This window comes from Octopus bimaculoides, chromosome 4, assembly GCF_046866305.1.
Source record: "Octopus bimaculoides isolate indiv1 chromosome 4, ASM4686630v1, whole genome shotgun sequence".
Taxonomy (NCBI): domain Eukaryota; kingdom Metazoa; phylum Mollusca; class Cephalopoda; order Octopoda; family Octopodidae; genus Octopus; species Octopus bimaculoides.
Window position 1 is genome coordinate 53362558 of NC_142931.1, and position 22421 is coordinate 53384978.

A 22421-nucleotide genomic window follows, 5' to 3' on the forward strand; every position below is an offset into this window, starting at 1 on the left:
TGAGGTCGATTTGTTCAACTAAAGGCGGTGCTCCAGCATGGCCACAGACAAATGACTGAAGCAAATAAAAGAATAAAAGAACATGTATATATATATATATATATATACATATATATATATATACACGTGTGTGTGTGTGTGTGTGTGTGTTCGTATGTCTACATTGCACATATATATATATATATATATATATATATATATATATATATATATATATATATATATGAATAAAAGAATGCATACATGTGTCTGTGTGTGTGTGTGTGTGTGTGTGTGTGTGTGTGTGTGTGTGTGAGAGAGAGGGGGAGGGGAGGGAGAGAGCAAGCAAGCAAGCTTACATTGTTGCTTACTTGCTTACTTGGCTATGGTGCATACAAACAGAACGGAGAAAAGTGAGAGGGGGAGAGAGAGGGAGAGAACATCCATAAATACATCTATTAATTCTTTATGTTCATACATGCTTTCATTATGTGTTTGTGAATGTGTAGGTTGAGTACATACAAATTACACTAAGTAATTTGTTCCAGCAGTAAACAGTCGATTGACTCGTACTGTATTTTATTGGGACATGTTGATGTTGGAAGGAAATAAGACTTTGATGGCTTTGATGGCTTTGTGAAAAAAGGATACCATGGACCAAACAACGAACCTGTATTGATCGTAATTTCATTAAATTCAATGTATATTCTTAAATTGTAGATCCACAGTTTCTGAATGACACTCCTGAATATCATTCTCAGCTGACAATCTTGCATGGAATTTGTTTTGGGTTAAACGCAATACTTAAAACTCTTGTCTCAACTATAATTAGATACGAACAGCAAGTGCTGCTCATATCTACTTATAGACGTTTTAATACGCAGCTAAGAGTTACTATAAAATACTAGAATTTCATTTGTGTGCAGAATTCGACAAATTCATCTTCCAGATTGTCTGAAACTGATCTGTGATTAATTGGAAAAGGGATTTTAAATAAATTGATTGCACGATTCACTAATAGCGAGGAAGTAGAATCTAACCGATCATAACAAGACATTATGCTTCTAAGCTAACCACTGACGTCATTGATGTTCTCTGCTTGCAGCTGTATAATGCTTTCTGACGACTCGCCTTTTGCCGACGAAGTCTATAACAATAGTTTAGGTTGCCTTAAAAAGGTTTAATGGCTGTATTGAGCAGTAAGAAAATATTAGTCGGATAGGCTAGTTTTGTCTTCCATTTCTTGTCTGTAAATTTATCTGCAAATTTCATAATCTTATTTTTCTGATTCCTCAACATTTCAACTCGAATCAACATATTACCCCTCGAAAGTCTTCTCACTTCTATATTAAACAAAAGATCCTCCTCCTCAGCATTTAATTCTTAGCACGATTAACAGTGCATCTTGACTTCAGAGGATTAGATTTGACAAAATTCATCATGGAAAATTGATTTCAAATTAGGGAGCAACATCTTCATGCACAATGCATAGATATGAATCATAGAGCTCGGATACAGCGTGCATTTTTTACATTGGAATTGATATTTGACACAATTTTAACTAAGAAAACAGAACTGAAATCCAATGTTGCAAGAGCTCCATTAGTTCCGAGCAGACTACAATGTTCCAAGAAAAACCTTCTTTTTCAAGGAAACTTGGTACAACTTCATGTCTTTTTTGTGTGCTTTCCAAAATTAGACAAAACAAGCACTCTTCTTTAAAATATAAATGCTGTGCAGTCAGATGATGTATCTATGAACTCGTTAAGTTGGATCCTCCTTATATATATATATATATATATATATATATATATATATATATATATATATATATATATATATATATATATATATATATATGATCTGACATGCCAAATATATGCTAGATATTGTCTGATGAATATCATTTAACAGAGTATTCAGTTTCCTCGCAGCAGCAACATTATTTTCTCTCAACTTGCAACCAAGGATATCTTTGCAATAGAACAAGGTGAAAATTTCAGCTATTGTATGCAGTTTCTTAACTTTTGCAATTCTCGCGACACTCATATAGGTGGAATATGGGTTAAGTTTATTTTGTTTACACGCATGCCCACTCTGAACTAGCAGTACACGTTTCAGATTAGACGCCTTCTGCTCAAAATGCGATTGATCTTTTTCATTTAGATTAGGATGATTAATCGAATTGAATGGGTTTGTAGAACTCTATGTCACAAAACACTTTGGGAAATTTTATCCTTTCTTTATTATATACACATACTCATGAAGGTTGTCTACTCCTTATGCAGAGTTTGACCACCTGTTGTACCTATACCTTAGAACCATCATGGCATCCAATGTGGCTTTTTAAACCAATGTTCTAAAAAGACACCCACATAGATTACCTATCCAACTTAGATCACCAAGAGCTGCAGATAAGTTATGATCTTTCTGGATCTTAAAATGTTTTTTGAGGCCTCCATTAGATTTGTAAACCTTCTGGCATACATTGCATTCAAAGGTGTACACAGGCATATAGGCAGAATAGTTGATGGAGGTTCGTTTTCCATGAGTTCGCAAATGAGATTTGAGCTCAACAAAAGAAAGACATGGTCTGTCACAAACTGTGCACACAAAAAAGTCTCGATGATAGCATTCTTCCTTAAATCTCTTTTGAGTCTTGCATGCGTTATCCTGGCCTCTTCAAACGTTTTCACTCCACTCCATACTTTTGTCTACCACCCAGCTCGATCCGAAGCAAGGGTTTCTATGTCCCCTGGATCCATTCCAAGTAACTTCATAGTAGTCCTTATGCCGTCCTTAAGCCTTTTTTAGGTTTACGCCGTTAGCGTTTTCCCTCTGCAAGCTCACCATAAAATAGCTGTTTGCTCATGCGTTCATCCGCCATTCGAACAATATGGCCGCACCATCTCATTTGGTTTCTCAAAATCATAGCTTTAATTGAGGTGATGCCTGCAGATACAAGAACATTTGTGATTGGAGTAAAAGATTTCCATTTGATGTTTAAAATGCGATGAAGGCATTTTTGGTGGAGTTGTTCTAACAATTTAAAATGTCTTTCATAACACGTCCATTTTTCACAAGAATACAACAGGGATGATAAGACAAATGATTTGTAAAGAGCCAACTTTGTATTGTTATTTATATGTCGCTGGCGCCAAACGCACGACTCTAAGTTACCAAATACTTTTGCTGCCCTTTGAATTCGCAGATGTATTTCTGTATCATTTTGTATAGAGCTTCCGAGATAGATGAACAAATCGACAACCTCAAGTAACTTACCCTTAACAAAAATTTTTGGTGGATTACAAACAACACCACACGCAGGTTGATGCATTACAACTGTTTTTTTTTTGTTTTTTTTTTCAAGTTGCCGGTCAAGCCAAAATCATCACAAGCTGAGTCAAATTCAGATACAAGAGATTGCAGACCTGTTCCAGAATGACTAACAAGATCGCAATCGTCAGCGTATAAAAGTTCCCTAATGAGTGAAGTAAAAACCTTCGTTTTGAATTTCAGATTAAAAACATTCCCTGTAGTTCGATATTTTATGTAAATACCCTCCTAAGAGTTTTGAAAAGCGTGTGACAACACAACAGCAAAGTATATTGCAAAGAGGGTGTGTGCATCAAGGTCTCCTCGTTTTACTCTATTTTCCACGGCAAATGATTCAGAGAGCCTACCACCAAAATTAACTCTAGCTTTCATATCTGATCACGTTTACAAATTTTTCTGATCATGTACACAAATTTTTCTGGGCAACCTATTTTCCTTAGAATTAGCTACAAAGCATTTCGATTAACAGTATCTTTGTTCAAATCAACAAAGCAATAGTATAGGGCAAGATTCTGTTCAATACACTTTTCTTGAAATTATCTGGTAGTAAAGATACAATCAGCTGTACCTCTGAAGGAACGAAAACCACACTGAGACTCAGGCACTATATTTGGAACTATGAAGATATTTAATCGTTCTAACAAAATGCGGGCAAGTACCTTTCCAACCACAAACAAAAGCGAAATCCCACGAAAATTACCACAGATCCTTTGGCCCCGATTTATACAAGAACACTAAAATAGCATCAATCAAGTCTTGAGGCACTTTCTTAGTTCTCCAACAGTGACAAATTAATATATTTAAGAGTTCAAACATTTTCTCACCCCCTATTTCAAGACTTCTGCTACTACTCTAGGTCAGAGTAGACTGGGGACAATAGTGGCCAACAAATGTTTCGACACTCCTCAAAACGCTGAAGCACCCGTACCAGGACCTCATTACCGGATGCAGTTTAAAGTCGTACTCTGGACATACACACATACATACATAAATACATACATAAATACATACATGCATGCAGGCACACACACACACACACACACACACACACACACACACACACACACACACACACACACACACACACACACACTAAAAATATGCGAGACTTTTCTGAAGTTCAAAATGTGAATTTGTTTTCGTTATCAACATTCCAACGATGAAGCTTTGAATTTTACTAGAAACCAATTTCTTCCTGACAGGAAGATTTCAAAGAATTAAAAATCGGAGTGAACATTCGCACATACACGCGTCATATTATGCGATAAATTTTCTTTTCAAAACCTAGTACATCTCACAAAATTATATTTAGTAACATAAGATTTTTAAAAAGATTTTTTTTAAATCATCGATTAAGAAAATTTAATTGATGCGAAAGTTAGCATTTTCTTTGATAAGTGGCTTATTTAAAGTAGGTGGCTAGCCTTTAGTTAAAAATGAATGAACTACAATAAAACAAAAATAATGTATTTATGGTTAGAAAATTTTATCATGGCTAGAAGTGAAGATTTGTCGTATAGTAAAGCGCCAGAAATAAACTATTCCAAATTTAGATAAAAGTTCTGTCTACACAAAAGAGTTGTTAAAAACGTCAGAACTGTAGGATGGAATTTTTATACAAAAGCGGAAGCTAAAATTGAGGACAAGTGTTTCCTGTTTACACGACTAACAATAATTGGGGGCGTTAGTTAACTTGACTAATTCAACCACATGCGGTGAGTTGTTTGAAATTTATTAAAATCTTTTATGCACTTTCCAAGGATTTCATTTTTGATTTGTAAACAATTATCTTTCATTATCATTTTACCCACCAGCATGTATATCACCTATAATTCTTTAGCATTCAAGTTACTCTGTCAAAGATATAAAGCTTATTCATTTACGCTGTTTTGAATTAATCATGCATTATCTAGTAGCTTGGAGATTTCGATTGCGTGATTGTTTATTTGTACAATAATATTGTAAGGTATGTGCGAGAAACCGGATCTGGGTTTGACTATAAAATAGGTGGAATATCAGAGCCAATTTGACTAGTTTAAAGGCTAAAGGGATACAAGGAAGAAAACTTGAAGTACTCGATGTCATACGCAGTAGTATTCAGTGCTTCAGTCATATTGCTTAATATTTAAGTATCAACGAGATACTATTAGGAGATTATCACTAAAACGTTATTTCTGCAATATTTCTGATATCCATACGTAATATGTACGTGTAGAGAGGGAATACCCAGGAGAGGCTGAAGGCATTAATAAAGTAATATGTCTTGAAATGGCCTTATCACAAAAGTAAAAATATTTTGTTGACAAAAAAAAATCTATTTTATTTGTGTGTGTGTGTGTGTGTGTGTGTGTGTGTGTGTGTGTGTGTGTGTGTGTGTGTGTGTGTGTGTGTGTGTGTGTGTGTGTGTGTGTGTGTGTGTGTGTAGATAGATAGATAAATAGATAGATAGATAGATAGATAGATAGATAGACAGACAGACAGACAGACAGACAGATAGATAGATAGATAGACAGACAGACAGACAGACAGACAGACAGATACATACATACATACATACATACATACATACATGCATACATACATATACATGCATATATTCATATGTATGTGTATGTATATGTATACATACATACATACATGCATACATACAAACATACATACATACATACGTACATACACAGATACGTATGTACGTACACTCATACTTGCCGGAACAGTCAAGGGGTATCATAGAGATATCAAAGAAATAAACAGGAGTAAATCCATTCAAAAAGAAATTTTTTTTTAAAGCCAGCATTCAGAATTAAGAAGAAAAATATATTCAGCATCGAGAATTGAGAAGAACAAAAATCTTTAATCTACGGAAGATTGTTGGTTATGTTGGAACACTTATGAAAATGAAAACGTAATTCAATCCACTGATCTCCAACTGAAATAGAAAGAGAGGCTATAGAAGTTTTTTTTTTTTAAGTCGTTTATAGAAACTCTTGAATGTTAGTTAATAATTACCAAACAAAAGTTACAGGTTATTAGTGAGAAACTTCGTCACAGGAAAAGTGACCGTATAAAAAAAAAATATAATCAAGAGGAAACTGGACCTCAACGATTGAAGATTATATAAGAAACACTGACGCAGCGTAGGTTTTAGCCGTCCTGTGCGGTTGATGATTTGGCCGCCTCACCTCTTCCTTAAACGCAACATACTTTCAACTACAGCGGACACACTTATGCAAAGTAGCCACCCCATACCGTCCGCATACCCCGCATGTTCTACGCTACATCACTGATACGAAAATGGGAGAACAATGAAGTTAAGACGTGGAGTAAGGTTCTCCAATAGCGATTACGTCTGGAGAAAGTCTTAACAAAAAGAAAATTCAATATTTGGTTTGCCTTGGTCTTAAGTTTTCAACTCCTGATGGAATCATATATCGTGAATATGGCGCGTCTTGGGTATTTTTCAACCTCTGCTGGAACCCATCCTTTACCAGATCTATCACAGCCGATTTCTTCCAGAAAGAGGCACAGACAGATAGACAGAAAGCGAATAATCTGCACCAGTACAGGACTCGTACTTTCTTTATCGTCCCTGAAAGGATGAAAGGGAAAGGTACAGTTGGTCTCGGGAGTATTTGAACTCAGAGCGGAGTGGGCCGGAACGAATACCACAGTTAGGCAATCTATCCGACGCTCTAACGATTCGACCAATTTGCCACCATGCAATACGTTCCTAACTTTATATAGGAGTTGTGATGAGAACAATGTTGGAATCACAAAATAAGAACGTACAAGACAGATTTAATACTAGTTTATGAATTAACTTTTTATCATAAGCGACTTCTTAGTGTGTACCAACAATTGGGAAATTGATATGTTAATTGGCTCTAGAAGAGACAAATCTGATAACATTGAACAAGGTCATTAATTTGTCTAAAAGCTACCGAACAATTTGAGTAGCAGAGTCTAATGTACAAACTATGTAATACTTGTTTAAACTTGTTAATATAAGACCATTGCGAATTCGATAATCAAACTAGAAAAGCACTCAGAGAGCGCAGATCACCGCCATGCTGCTCATTTCCACCCATATACACGCATGCTGAAAATCGCCCAATTTCCCAAACCAACGCCGGCAAAAGCATAACCTCCTTGGCGGGGATAAAAAAAATAACACAGCCATATGATTTTTTTTTTTTTTAACCTTTAAAAACAGGAATCATCTGAAGCAGTTATAATACATCAATGACAACAGCAAGCTAGTTTCACAGCAGCCGTAGAGGGAGCAAAGCCTGAGATTTTTGAGTCAATCCCAATACTCAAGGCTTGTCATGTCATCCTCCGCAGACCTCCACCAAGCAGCTCATTTTAAGATAGATACGCGAGTAAAATTACTAATAGAGAAACGAAAATAAACTTTGGAAACAGCAACGCCACCATAGGTTAAGTAGAAACGATGAACGTGTTTTCAAGGGAGATAATCAAAGAACGTAACATTAATACTTCATGCAAAGTAAATATAACAAATGAAAAATCCTTCAAGAATCCATAAAAATTCACGGATCACTACCAAAATAATCTGTTCCTTGTGTCATTACCAACTTTTCCTGCAAGTTTCATCAAATACCGTTCACAACTTTTTGAGTTATTTTGCACACAGAAGGGCAAACCAATGCCGATGAAAACATAACCTCCTTCCTTGGCGGAGGTAATTATAGATGAACAAGAAACTGGAAAGGAAGGAACTTTGGAACATGCATGTAACTTTTATTCAGCTGTACATCATAGAAGAAATTTGGTTTATAGATAAAACAATATGATTCAGTTCCTAACAAGTTCCTCACTGTCGTGGGAAGTGGCGGCTCGTAGATAAAAATTAGTTGGGGTGCTGCTTCAGAAAATTTTTAGCCGTTGTTTTAATATTGTGTAAAAGGAACATGTAAAAAGAAAATTTATGCATAAACTTAATCGGTTCACGTTTTAGCCACTGCCGGGTAGAGTGTTTAATTTGTTCACTGAACACCGCCGCGAATTCCTCCTTTTTGCCCCCCCCCAATCACACAAAAAGTGGGGGGGGGATGTGCCCTATTTTTCAAATCCTGACAGTAATACTGAAGCTAGAAGCAGGATAATCTAATTCTACACTTTATCATATTCAAGAATATAACACTTTTTTAAGCACAACAAACGCGGAGTCAAAAAGAAACATTACCTTTCACCAGCGCACCGGAGTCGGCACTGCACAAACCACAGTGCTCTCTCTCCCAAGCGTGAAACTTCCTATCTCGGACGTGTGAATATGCGCACAACAGCCAAACACCGCATCGCTGGAACTGTGAAGCGCACAGTTCTATACAAGGATTTTGTATATTTTTCATAAACTATGGGATGGCTGCTAACATTAAGCTTAAGGATTATATAATGTACAAGTATACAGACAGAATTAAAGAAAAAAGGACTCATTATATTGAATGTTATCGAAAATAGCGAGTAGAAATAGGAGGTGCCGCAGTTCCACAATGCCTATACACGAGCCGCCACTGGTTGTGGGTCAAACCCAACATGTAAATGATACTGTTAAACTCTATTAAGACGATGCAAAATTTCATACCTAGACAAGTTAAAAAAAAAACTCATATACACAAATAACGGCAAAGACGAACAAACATGCTCACATACATACACGATTGGAACAGTAAAGTTATGCAAGTTTAATTGAAGTCTAGTCCGTGGTTTTATTTTGTCGTTGACGAGTGAATAAGGGAGACTCTATATGGTCGCTCGCCCGGCTTGAAATAGCATACAAATCTCCCTCAAGTCACCCGCTACTATCTTGAAAAATGGATGCCATATTAGATAGTATAGTCCTTGATATATAACGCCCGAAAAAAGAAACAGGATGGTCATGACAGGAATACCTTAGTCTACCTGATCCATCAAAGCTATCCTAACGCAAAACAACAATGAAATTATCGTTGACAACTAAGGCGTTGCTACATTTTCAAGTTTGACGGGACAAGCCCATAAAAAAGATACCATGACATGTAACAAAATAATTTTAAATTTATTCTATATTTTTACTTTGTATTTGAAATAAAAAATACAGGGAATAACAGCTTTAAAGGAAATACGTCATTGTTAGTTTGTGTTTCAAATCAAAAACAGGATGAAGTTTTTAAGAAGAATGTAATTGCTATTTTATATATAAAATCAAGACAACACGATTTAAAGGCAATACAATACTGGACGAATATGAAAAATGTAAGCAGCAACAACTCGTCTGAATTTAATTCTTCCAAAGTTATCTATTACATGTCTTTAGCCAACTCTTTTCCAGTCCTTTTAGTATATCAACGCCCATTGTAAGACGAAAGGGTCATTCAGTTAGCAAGTGTAGCTGCAGAAAAGCTACCTGGCCGTTTTAAATTAAGAGAGCTGATGCATTATCTATTGCTATTGGGACATAAGTCAGGGTCTGATCAATCGCAGCTGAGTCGTCTGGGCGAGGGTGTCTGATACTGAAAGGCCTGAAACCTCCTGATGACTCCAGGTTACATCACTAATGATGTTCCCAACTTATCTAGATGCATGTGCTTCAGGCGGCTCAAGAATCGTTCCGCAACGGCGCTAAGTTCGAAAAATACGGTACAGTATATACAATTCACATTTATGAGGCTCGAAAGTACAATATGGACAGGTGCTAGTGTTTATTATCAATTTGTACTTTCAAAGGATAGAAACTCTTGTATGATTTCAGTTTGACTGGATACTGTCTGAGTAAAGGGTAAAGACCTCTTTCGGTCATGAATGACTATAGGACTGCACCTAGAAAGTTATCTCACGAGGCACAAGTCCGGGCAAGATTGATTATGGAAGACCGGTAGTCGTCTATGCATACCGGCCTCCCCTCTCCACACCACTGATGTTATTCAAGGGAAAGACAAAGGCCGATACAGCTTGGCACCAGTGACGATGCAACTCATTTCTACAACTGAATGGACTGAAGCAATGTGAAATAAAGTGTCTTGCTCAAGAACACAACACACAACGTGGTCCGGGAATGGAATTCACTACCTCATGAGTGTTTGCCTAACGCTCTAACCACTGAGCTATGTGCCTTGTCTGCTAAAGATTCTAATTTATCACATGATGTTCGTTGTTGAAATGCTTTGAAAGTTACATTCTTAAAATCTTTTAACTGTACTATGTATAACAAAATGTAAAGACACTTAGTGGGATTCAGCTATGAATGGCTTCATCAAATATGTCTTCATCCTCTGTAGTTTCATCATGGGTTCTTTGTAAAACATTCTCTTTAATACAGGGTGTTCGGGCTAAATTTGGCAGTTTGCATAAAAGGAAAAGAAAACACAATATCTCATCCAAAAATAAAGTATCTTATAAAATCAGAAATTATCAACCGGAACCTGGCGTATGCATTTAAAGCTTTGTTCTCAGTTTGAACAGAGGCTCATATTCATTTCCCATGTTTATCATATATTTTCTACGTAACTGAATCAAATGAGAAACTGTTACCAGATCTAGACTAATTTTCTGTAAATATATAGATAAATTGAAAGTTTTGTCTTGTGCATTATTGTACAAAATAAGAACAGTTAAGTATTACTATGTACTGAGATTAATTTACTGCATACCCTTTGCTCTAGTTAGCTGTTTAGAAATACAGTTTTTAATTACTCTATCCAGAATCGTTTGTTGAGCAACTGCTAGAGTTGATAAATTTTGCCAGACTGCCTCTACTGCTGATTTTATCTAACGCTGCTCATCTATCTACCATCACAAGGTTTTCTTCGAATCGAGGCAAAAGAATTAAAAGGTTTGCCTAGTGTTTTTGTTTTTTTTTTCTGATACTATAAGTCAAGGTAAACTGCCAGGAAAAAAAAGAAAAAAAAGACATAGACATTTTCTAAAATTTAAAAAAAAACTTCGTTTAAATATTGGAGATAACTAGATCAATTAAAATTGAATTTGAATTACGTACACAACAGTATATAATGAATTCACTTGGAACGGTTTACTTGATCTCTGACTGGAAATCAGATATGTGCAATATTTTAGTAGTGATTTGTTCCTTGCAAACTACTTTATGAGTAATTGCTTGAAATATCTCAAGGTGCTTTAATTTTGTCCACTCTTTTTTTGTTTTTGCTTTACTGCTTGTTTCAATGTAGTGCTGAAGGCTTTTCCAAAGAATGTAAAGTTAAAAATAAACCTGATCTTCATGAAAGGTTTTTCAGAACCATGTTGTTAGTCAAATTCAGTCATGTTTTTTTCTTTTAGAAAAATATATTCGTATACGAAATTTGTGTTCTACTCAGAGAATATTCAGTCAAAATATCAGTGTAACATTAGCTTTTTAAAAAATATTAGCTGATATGGATGAATCCCATCTGACCAAAAGCATATATAGATATCTATATTAACAAAAGCGAAATTTTATTTGTCCGCTTGGTTCTCCAGTATTTCAGTCTAAATTTGCTCTACATAGATATATACCTTTTGGGAATCAGGATGACCCCGGGATTGAAAATCTGCCCTTCATTTGCTTCTTGAACATCCTACACTGGGATCTGATTTAAAAGCAGGTAAAACTGGGCTGATTCACGCCATCTTGGTTGGCTATTTTCACATGACGTCAGAGATGAAGGGGAGATAAATGACATCCGCTTTGTTAATTTTACGTCGAGATAAGAACTTTGGGGCAAATTAGCCAACAGTTGGAATTCAATTTGAGACCGGAACAATAGAATAGTTGCATTACAGAAATTAATTCTCATCCTTCCTTAACCTCTGATCAAACACTACCGGGGCATATAGTCGTTATAAACGTATTATAATCATTCTATTTAGCTCTGTTTAGATTTGGGCCGCAGACCTAATTAGCCCTCCGCAAGAGCTAGCTTAAAATCCCGCACAGAGTGTGGCTTTTAAGCTAGTATTAAATATATTGCACTCGGCTCGTATAATGGTATTTCTTCAGAACTAGAGTGAAACAAGCAAGCAATACAGCTAGCAAAACACAAGTGGACAAAATCAAAGAAACCTCCCAAATGGCTAATAATCCTTAGTGAAAGAAAGCAGTTTGCAAGGAAACAAAGCAACACCAAATAAATCCCCACTTGTGACCCATATTCATATTCGTCTATGCTTATATAAATTATTTTATCAACCTGTGGAGTGTTTAGGCTACACATTTTGTTTATAATAACCAATGTCAAAATAAACTTCACTGGACTGAACTGTAAAGAAGAAAGCAAATGTACATTTAGATCTATCACAATATTCTGTCAGGATATGAGAATGGAATTCGGTCAGTATTTTCACTTATTTATTTATTTGTATTTGGTTGTTTGTATTTATTTGTATTTGACAGGCGGCAAGCTGGCGGAATCGTTAGCACGCAGGGCGAAATGCTACCCGGTATTTCGTCTGCCGTTACGTTCTGAGTTCAAATTCCGCTGAGGTCGACTTTGCCTTTCATCCTTTCGGGTCGATAAATAAAGTACCAGTTACGCATTGGGATCGATGTAATCGACTTTATCCCTTTGTTTGTCCCCTCTATGTTTAGCCCCTTGTGGGCAATAAAGAAATAAGAAACGTTAGCACGCCGGGCGAAATGCTTAGCGGTATTTTGTCTGTCTTTACGTTCAGAGTTCAAATTCTGCCATGGTCGACTTTGCCTTTCATCTCTTCGGGGTCGATAAATTAAGTACCAGTTGCGTACTGGTGTTGATCTAATCGAATGGCCTCCTCCCCATAAATTTCGGGCCTTGTGCCTATAGTTGAAAAGAATATTTAAACTTTCTGTATCATTAAAATGTACCACATTAGATATATCGGTTTTTCAGTATGAGCTAATCTAAAGTTATGAATCTACATGCAATGAAAAGTAGCCAGGAGTCAATCTATTTTGTATTACTTAGTTTTTATATTCATTTAACTCCACTTTCTCGATGATGCTTGATTCGTTAGCTTTTTGCACCCTTGATGATGTGGTGACTGTTGAACAAACACAACTTCGGACATAACACAACTGAAGCTAAAGTATTTGGAGAAAGAGCTATGTTAAGCTGCAGACGTGATGGTGATTTCAAAAGATTTCGCTCAGGAGACAAGAATGAGCTACAAAGGAAACTAAATGAAGACCAGGAAAAGGAACTAGTGGGAATTTTTTTCTTTTTTCTTTGAAAAATAGTCTGACAGTTTACAGTAGACGTGATAGTATATCTCATCTCTGTTTCCTGCTATTCGTGAACTATCGGAAAAGTGAAAAACTTGAACAAATGAGTTCCTCACCAGTTTATTGAACATCAGAAATTACAGTACCTAGGGGTGTGTTCAACCACAATAAAAGTAAGCCTTTTTTGCACTATACCCTTATCTATGATGAGAAATGGATATTGTTTGGTGTAGGTAAAGATTACAGTCGAGTTTATTAAACATTTTCCCCGGGTAACTGCTGCGCCCCAAAACGGTTATGAGAACTGTGTGAGGGTCTCCAAAAAGTATAATCCACTATTTCTTTCTGCAACAAGGAAAATTAGTTATTGCAAACTGATATTGTCAGGAAATTGGTTGTAATCATTAAAAAACTGAAATCAAAACAACCAAGACTTGTTAACAAATATAGACCGAATCTCCAGCACAAAACTCGGTAATAAATTATTCCAATCACTATTCGAAAATTGAGATAAGATATAAAATTTTGATGCATTCGCTTTGTTGGCACTCCGTCGCTTACGACGTCGAGGGTTCCAGTTGATCCGATCAACGGAACAGCCTGCTCGTGAAATTAACGTGCAAGTGGCTGAGCACTCCACAGACACGTGTACCCCTAACGTAGTTCTCGGGGATATTCAGCGTGACACAGTGTGACAAGGCTGACCCTTTCAATTACAGGCACAACAGAAACAGGAAGTAAGAGTGAGAGAAAGTTGTGGTGAAAGAGTACAGCAGGGTTCGCCACCATCCCCTGCCGGAGCCTCGTGGAGTTTTAGGTGTTTTCGCTCAATAAACACTCACAACGCCCGGTCTGGGAATCGAAACCGCGATCCTATGACCGCGAGTCCGCTGCCCTAACCACTGGACCATTGCGCCTCCACACGCATTCGCCTTACTCATCTGATATCTCAACAGATTACCACCTTATCACACACTTAGTAGTGCTTAGACATAAAAGATTCGAGAATTAAGAAGGCCTGCATGAGGGATTTGAGACAACCAGTCTCAAAAGACAAAGTGATTTTCTTTACAAAAAGAATATCAGATTTAACATCATATAGTAAAAGACAAGTGAGACATAATGGAGTACATTCTAGATTAAATCAATTTGTTAAGCCCCATTTATGATGTGCTTATTTTTTTCTTTTTAAAACGATTTTTATGTAGTACTTGAAAAACGATATTTCATGTGGTACACCGTACTATGCCAACTCAAACCATTACTAGTTTTTTTCGGATTCAACAATACGAGCAGGGGCCTATGGGTACCACATTCCAAAAGAGGCACAACGTAAACGCCCGTTGACACCACACTAGTTTTTAAAATATCTATCTATAACAATTTCAATAAAATTCACTCTGACAATGGTCATGTAACGCTCTTGACAATGGACAACGCTCTTGACAATGGTCATGAATGGTCATGAATGTTACAACCTCCAAGTTCCTTTCCTCCAAATTCTTGGTCATTATGCCTGTATAAAATAAAAATCAATATTAATATTTTTAAAAATAACAAAACTGAAATTGCCGACTTGTTATTAAACAATTGATTAGTAATGTAAGCATAAGTATTCTATTGTATGAGTCTGATATTGGTTATAGTAGAAAGTAATTTAATGACGTGTACTACTTTTATAAAGAAAAGAAAACATTTTCTGTCACGCTACAGAAAACCACTATAGCTTACCAGAGACTTCTATGCTAGGGTAGAGGCTAGTCGTGGTGGGATGAGGCTATTACTACCCCTCTGCACACTTTTCATAAAAAATAATATTAAAGTAAGGAATAAAAATTTTTACATCAGGTGACAAAACTTGGTTGCATGGATAACGATAGTTGGGCAATAGTGACGTATCTGCAAGTAAAAGAACTGGATGATTAATGGTGCTTAAATACATCATAGTAGCCACCCATATTTGTCGATTGTGGGTGAATGATGAGGAGCTAAAAAAAAGAAAAAAATACTATTATTGTTTCATATTCAATTTGCACAGATAACGAACACTAGTGGGAAGTAAGTAAATAATTAGTCTATTTTATGAATTGTTTGTAAAGGAAATTACTATTTATTTTAGTTAATCAATTAACCCTTTCACATCTGAATTATTTCTTTGTACCGTAAAAATATTTTCATGGTTTAAAATAGCTCATGCAGTGGAATGATAATAAAAGCACAATATTTCAACAGATAATAGTAATTGCTATAAAAGTTATTGTGTTAATTCACTAGACTTAGATTTAATGGAATAAATGCAACAAATATTAGAATCTTTATATTGTGTATATTACGCTACAAAAGATATGGAAGGGTTAAAATTTGATAGATTAATGTGATAAAATAAAGGGTCTTGTAATTAAGTTGTTAAACTACAAAATTTCAAAATTAGTTCTATTCAACAATGACTAACTTTGTTACGAGAGATTTTAATTGTGAAATATCACGAACATTATTTTCAATTAGTGTTGATGACTATACCGATGCATCCAACTTAGAACGATTTAATTAGCGTGTTCTTTGGTTGACAAACGCTTGTTGGTCAATGAGGAACTTCTGCGTTTTTTTAACAGCTTGTTAGACATGGTCTTCAAGAATATTTTCATTTACAATAGACTGCAACCACATTTATCCAAATGAATGCTTGAGAAAAAATCTGGAGTAGTCAAGCATTTGGTAAAACCTCAGCTAAACGTTTTAACACTATATAGTCAAGCATATTCTTTATGTCTGAGTGTGAGGGAAGCTAGAACGCAATGTAAGATACAATTTGACATGATGAGTGACAATAAGGAATTTGTTGATTTTAATCAAATGTTCACCTAAGAGGAAAAAATTATTTGGTGGGCTAAACAAAAGAACTTCAAAAGTCTGAAAGAAAATTGGTGTCTGGTCATATCCTAAGATAGACTATATGTGTTGAGTACGTTCAACAAATTCTGGAAAATTATTCGAATATTAGTACAGCTACAATTAAATACTGATGTTCGATGCCAAAATGGAAACGCCTAATTTCTACTTTGAAATAAATCTCGGGCAATACTTGAACTCGTATACAAAGTCATTGCCAGCAGCTAAAACGTCGACGGAGAATGGCTGAAATTACTAAACAAGTTTTGAACGATATGAGGAATGAAGTTTCGTTTCACATCTTTTGTAATGGCATATTGCGAAAGGTAAGAGTCACCTGTATTTCTAGAGAAGTGAAAGGTAGCGAAAGGTCCTTGAGAAAATTAATGTGAAATTGAAGAAGCTACATTTCTGTCTACACTATATGACTATTGCAAACTTGTATTTTGAAGCTGTAGATACGATATTCTCTTCTCTGGACTTTGATCAGACGAATTACAAGATATATTCAAGAGTGGAGATATTGAGTCTAAAGGCAAACAGCAAAGAGAACAACTCAACAGAAAACACTTTCATTAAGGAAAGATATGCTGATGACATTGACATTAATTCTTTGATAGCTCAAATTTCTGCACTAGAAGTTTCTATGAGAAAGATCGTTACCATTTAAATGATATTGTACACTATCTGAATGAAAAAACAGCTGATGACTGTTATCAGAGATTTTTATAATTTGCTAATTTTTGCTTGGTAATCCTGCAACATATCCCATGGCTGAAAGAACAATTTCTCTAAGCAAAACAATTAAAACTATATTTTCTATCAGGATGATACAAGAGAGATTACATTCTCTTACTATACTTTCGTATCACAAGGAACGTACAGACGGAATATATCTGATTGCAGTTGCTGCGGAATTTGGTTCCCGAAATGAAAATAGCCAAAATAACTGCGGCAGATTCTGACTGGCAGAAAGGGAATAGAGTTGAATAATAAAGTTTTATAATTACAACTGTTTTCTCTTTTAGAATTGCATCCTATAATTGAAATTTTACTATAGATACGTTCCAAGTTTTAATCAACACCTTCCAATCCTTCCAGTCGGGAGAAAATACAGCTTGTGATCGCAGAGAAATCATGTATTTTTGTGTTTCTGTGGTTACGTTCGATATCATTTTATCACATTTTACAATCAAACACGTAAATACGTAAAAAAAAAACATGTTGACCATCTTCACCACCTGTTAACAGGTCAATATAAATGTTTATTACCCAACACCACCTAAAAATACTTGAGTAGTGCGTGTTTACTACGAGCTTATGTCTCAGTGTTTCTAATGTGGGACATGCACCCCACCCTTGTGACGTGGGACTCCAGAATAGAGTGTAAGTAAGAGGTGATAACACCTGCAATAAAGTTGTAATTGGAACATTTTTGAATACACTCACACACACACAAATGTACGCGCACGTGTGTGTGTGTAAAACAAGGAAGAAGATAAGACGTCAGTATAACATAAGTGTGTAAAATAGAATTAAACTAGGTGTCAAAAAAAAAACTGGTTGTTGTTGAGTATATCAATATTATCATTGTAGTAGACTTCTGCTGAAGGGTTTATTTCATCTTGATTAGGTCGTTACCCGGCGGCGTAGCGACGATATACGACTAGTATCGATTATGATTAAGGTAGAAGAATTATCGATTATGATTCAATTAGTAGAAGAAGGCGAGGGTTAAGAGAGAGGTGCTATCCTCCAGTAAATTTGTTGAAAGATGGTGGAATGTGGAAAGGATAATAATTTTAGAAAATCGAAGTTGGAGCTCGGGGGGGAAAAAAGATCGAGAAACACTGCTCTTTCGACATACTAGAAATAGAATCCAAATCTCCTTCAAATCACACCCTACAATCTTTACAAAAAGGACACATTGAACAATGTAACACTTGATGTACAAAATGACGAGATACCATGACTGGAACGCTTTGATCATAAGTACTACAACTACTTAAATCAGTGGTTCTCTTCTCTTTGCAGCACGGCACCTTCTTTCACTGGATGGCGTTTGAAAAATGTATTTACTCGCGTTTTACAAAAAGAGAAAATTTTTTTTCAAATAGAAGTTAATTTTGCTCACAGATTAATTATCCGTGTCCTTATATTCTCCTATCCTACATGCACCACCTTTTACGTATTTGAGTGGACTATTGTCCACTACTTCAATTTGAATGTTTATGGAAATTACTAACGAAGACAAGGATTTATATTAAGAAATTAATAAATCACCAGTCATGACTCTGATCACCAAAGAAAATATTTTGAAAACGTGTTTAAAATATAAACAGTGTACCTGGTTTAAATATTTCAAAGACAAATCACAATTACGGATCTAGTTTAAAACGGGGGCACCAGTTTTCATTAATGTTTTATGTAGTGTTTTTGGTACCGAAAGACTTTCAAACTTCGTATACTTATCTATTTTGTGTTATAGAACAGAAAAAAATTTTTGTATTCGAATTTATTTCATATAAAAAATTGTCTTATTTCGATAATTTCTACTAATCACTGACGTCTATTCAGTTGAAAACAGTTAGCGCTGTAACGGTGTATATCGTATTAATCCCCTAACCCTAACCCTAACTAGACTGTTAACCCTAACCCTAACCCTAACCCTAAAACTAACCCTAACTCTAGAATCCGAACTCTAAAATTGTTACACACATAGATACGCACAGCGTAATTTATTATATAAACAATATATGCGTATAAATTACGATTAAACCGGATGAAATATGTCACAGGGAATAACATTTTTATGACCGCCCAGCAGTAACTATATTCAGCTGAATAGACGTCAGTGATTGGTTGAAATTACAGAAATACGACAACTTTAACATGGAATAACTTGCGAATTCCTTTTTTTTTTTTGTTAAGAAGACTAAGAGTAAAAGATGTTTTATATGACACATTCTACCAGTGTCCCAAGTTTCAAAGTGTTTCGTTAGTGTTTCGTTAAGAAAATACTGGTGCCCCCGTTTTAAACTAGATCCACAATTACTGAAAACACCCAGTGTCCCCATATCACCCTTGACATTGCCCCTTCAGAGCTCACAAAGCACCGAAGGGTGCATTAAGTTTAAAAATCAGTGACCTAAATGATAATCTGCTCTACATAAATACCACTTTTATTTAACATCACGATCACTAAAAACACCCAGCATTGCCCCTGGTGAGCAAACAAAGCACCCAGTTTATGAACCAATGACCTAAAAGGTAATCTATTTTACATAAATACCTCTTACATTTAACATCAATCAGATGATAACTTTACAATTTACAGAATGTCTGGTATCGCATTACACAGGCAGGTCTCGCTAGAATATTTATTGTCTGTCATAGGATCAGGTTACACTCATATCTGTGTTTCACTAATGAAGACGTAGAGAACCACGTGTATCAAATCGTACAAGTAATAGCCTGCTGCTTGTGCCTGCTGTAGGGAGCTTCTGAGGCAGTGAAAGAAGCATCACTTGACTGGATATCTATTCACACAAACCATACGTAAACCTTGATGTATGGGATGACGAATACTAGTGTCCATAGTAACAAGAACTTGAAATCTAGTACTTTTCTACTGAATATCTGTATACTTTCTTATAATTTTCAAAAAGAACTGAATCCTAGGTATTTTACTGCAAATCTGCTGAGAAGCGGAGTAATTAGACTGGGTGTTGTATATGCCATTTACGAGAACATTGCGCTAATATGTAATGGAACTTATTTCAACAAGTAATCGAAAGCTAGTCAACAGACTTCGATTCTTTGAGTGTTTTGCTCGTACTTGTACGCTATTTAAACTTTGCTGGTTCATGGGCTAACTCTGCGTGGTTGCTAGGTCTGCTAGAAATTGCAGCCACAGTTACCTCAAATTACACATTGGATGCCAAAGTAAATGCGTGTAATATACTGGACTGGGAAATGGTTAGTCCTAAAAACACAATGCTCGAGTAAAGGATCGAATGGTCATTGTTGGAACGTCTTCAATCTTAGATCTGCACAATCATGACTGAATGGGACTAAACAGCAACATAATACAGGACTCGCCCGCGTTACAGGAGCCATACGTTCCTAAAAATTTTGTCATAACGGAAATCTTGCAATGTGCAATTACTTTTCCCACTGGTTGTCATATTATAAATTGAGAATGCATTTCGCCAGAGAAAAAAACGAGCATCGCAACCGCTTTTATGAATGAAAATTATAATTTCTAAGCAGACACAGTACAATATGGATACATAAAAACATTTGAAGAGAAATACATTAAGGAATCGATAAGAATCGTAATAGTGCAATTGGGCAAAGCGGCAAGCTGGCAGAATCGTTGGCACGTCGGGTAAAGTGCTTAGCGGTATTTCGTCTATCTTTACGTTCTGAGTTCAAATTCCGCCAAGGTCGACTTTGCCTTTCATCCTTTCGGAGTCGATGAAATAAGTACGGGTTGGAAAGTGGAGTCGGTTTAATCGACTTAGCTCCTGCCCCAAACCTCCTTGTGCCAAATTTTGAAACCAATATTGAAATAGGGCACGTTCTTAGCATAAACACGTTGATTATTGAGTGAGGGATTGTGATGAAATAAGAGTTATTGGGAGGATTTATCATCAACATCTAGCTGAGGGGCGAAGAACTTACTCAAAATTTTTTGACGCTTATGATGCAGCATTCCTTTGCATTTTTTTTTATGTGGAGGGGTTCGAAACTGCTGGTGAAACGCTCTATTTGCTGCAAAGAACCGTTAAAGGGTGGACTGGGGGTGCCTTGGATGTTGATGCGCACTGAGGTTGAGGCATCTGTGGTTCCACCTGGATGGTGAACGGGTGTGGTCTCCGGTTGCGAAACAGATGTTTCCCAAGTTCACTAGTTTCGGTGGACGGGAAACCTGGTTCTATCGTAGATCGAAGTTGTGTACATGGTTTACGGAGTGCCGTAAGGCTCTCCTGCTATTCCGTTGCTCGAGTAATGCCAGCGGTAGTGATTCAACCGCATCTTTCTATAGAGGGTTGGTAGAGTCGGAATGTGACGATACCTTAGGGGAAACCATAGGTCTCGATGATAATCAGCTGGCCAGTCTGTTACAACGTACATTCAGGCCGAAGACCCTGGATAACTTTCAGAAGTCTCTGGCTTGGCAGTGTTACCGAGAAGCTTGCCCATTCGAGATGAGCCCACAAGACACGGTTGCCACGGCCCATCGACCATCCAATATGCGAGCAGGATAGGGAAACCGTCCTGCATGCTATTGTTCAGTGCTCGGAGGTGTCGGATGTATGGGCTTATGCTGAACAACTATTGTCGAGTACAAGAAGAGTACAGATGTCATCTGAGTCAATTCTAAAAATTGACCCACCTGTTTCCTTATCGAAAGAAGGTAAGAATTGTTTTCTCGTAGTAGTAGCAATTGCGAAAGAGGTGACATGGAAGACTTGAGTGAAAGGACTGAAGGCAGGTAGCTTCATCTCTGGCCCTTTACTGTTGAATTTTTTTCACTTTTCACCTGAAGAGAAAAATAAGGCTAGAGAGAAGATGCCTGTCGGCGAAAATGTTCGCTGGTCGATGGAGGAATGTAACACGGATGTTGCGAATGAATGTAACCACATGAATACGATCAAGGACTTAACCCAGGTATCAGTGGCGAAACGGGTCTTGCGGGGTCCAAGCTGAACCCGTCTCCCTACCCCATTTGTATTGTCTTATGTTGTTGTCCTATCATCCGATTTTATACTTATTGTAATTTTTAAACGCATTTTATATGTTGCTCTCATTTGTGTGTCTGACCCCAAATCAGATTGTATTGTCTCCTCTATGCTGGCCCCTTGTGGGCAATAAAAAATCAATTAGCTCATTTTTCTCTCCAAATCGACATTACCTGTGCAGGTGAACGGTGTGTTCACACATCAGATGAAATGATCGCAGCGCAACGTGAGGCGAAGCGTTTTACTCAAGAACATAACGCACCGCTCTGTCC

General features: G+C 36.4%; 1 long non-coding RNA gene across 3 annotated transcripts in view; it reads right to left on the reverse strand.

Annotated features, from left to right (window-relative positions):
- Positions 1-22421, reverse strand: part of LOC128247583 (uncharacterized) — a 55900-nt gene that overhangs the window by 28858 nt on the left and 4621 nt on the right. The window contains exons 2-3 of one of the 3 annotated variants that reach the window (XR_016241499.1): positions 15245-15412; positions 13240-15029 (exon numbers count right to left, since the gene is read on the reverse strand). The exons of the other annotated variants lie outside the window; for them this stretch is intronic. This is a non-coding gene — a long non-coding RNA (uncharacterized LOC128247583). Of the gene's footprint in view, positions 1-13239; positions 15030-15244; positions 15413-22421 lie in introns of those variants that run through there. 3 annotated transcript variants of the gene reach the window in all.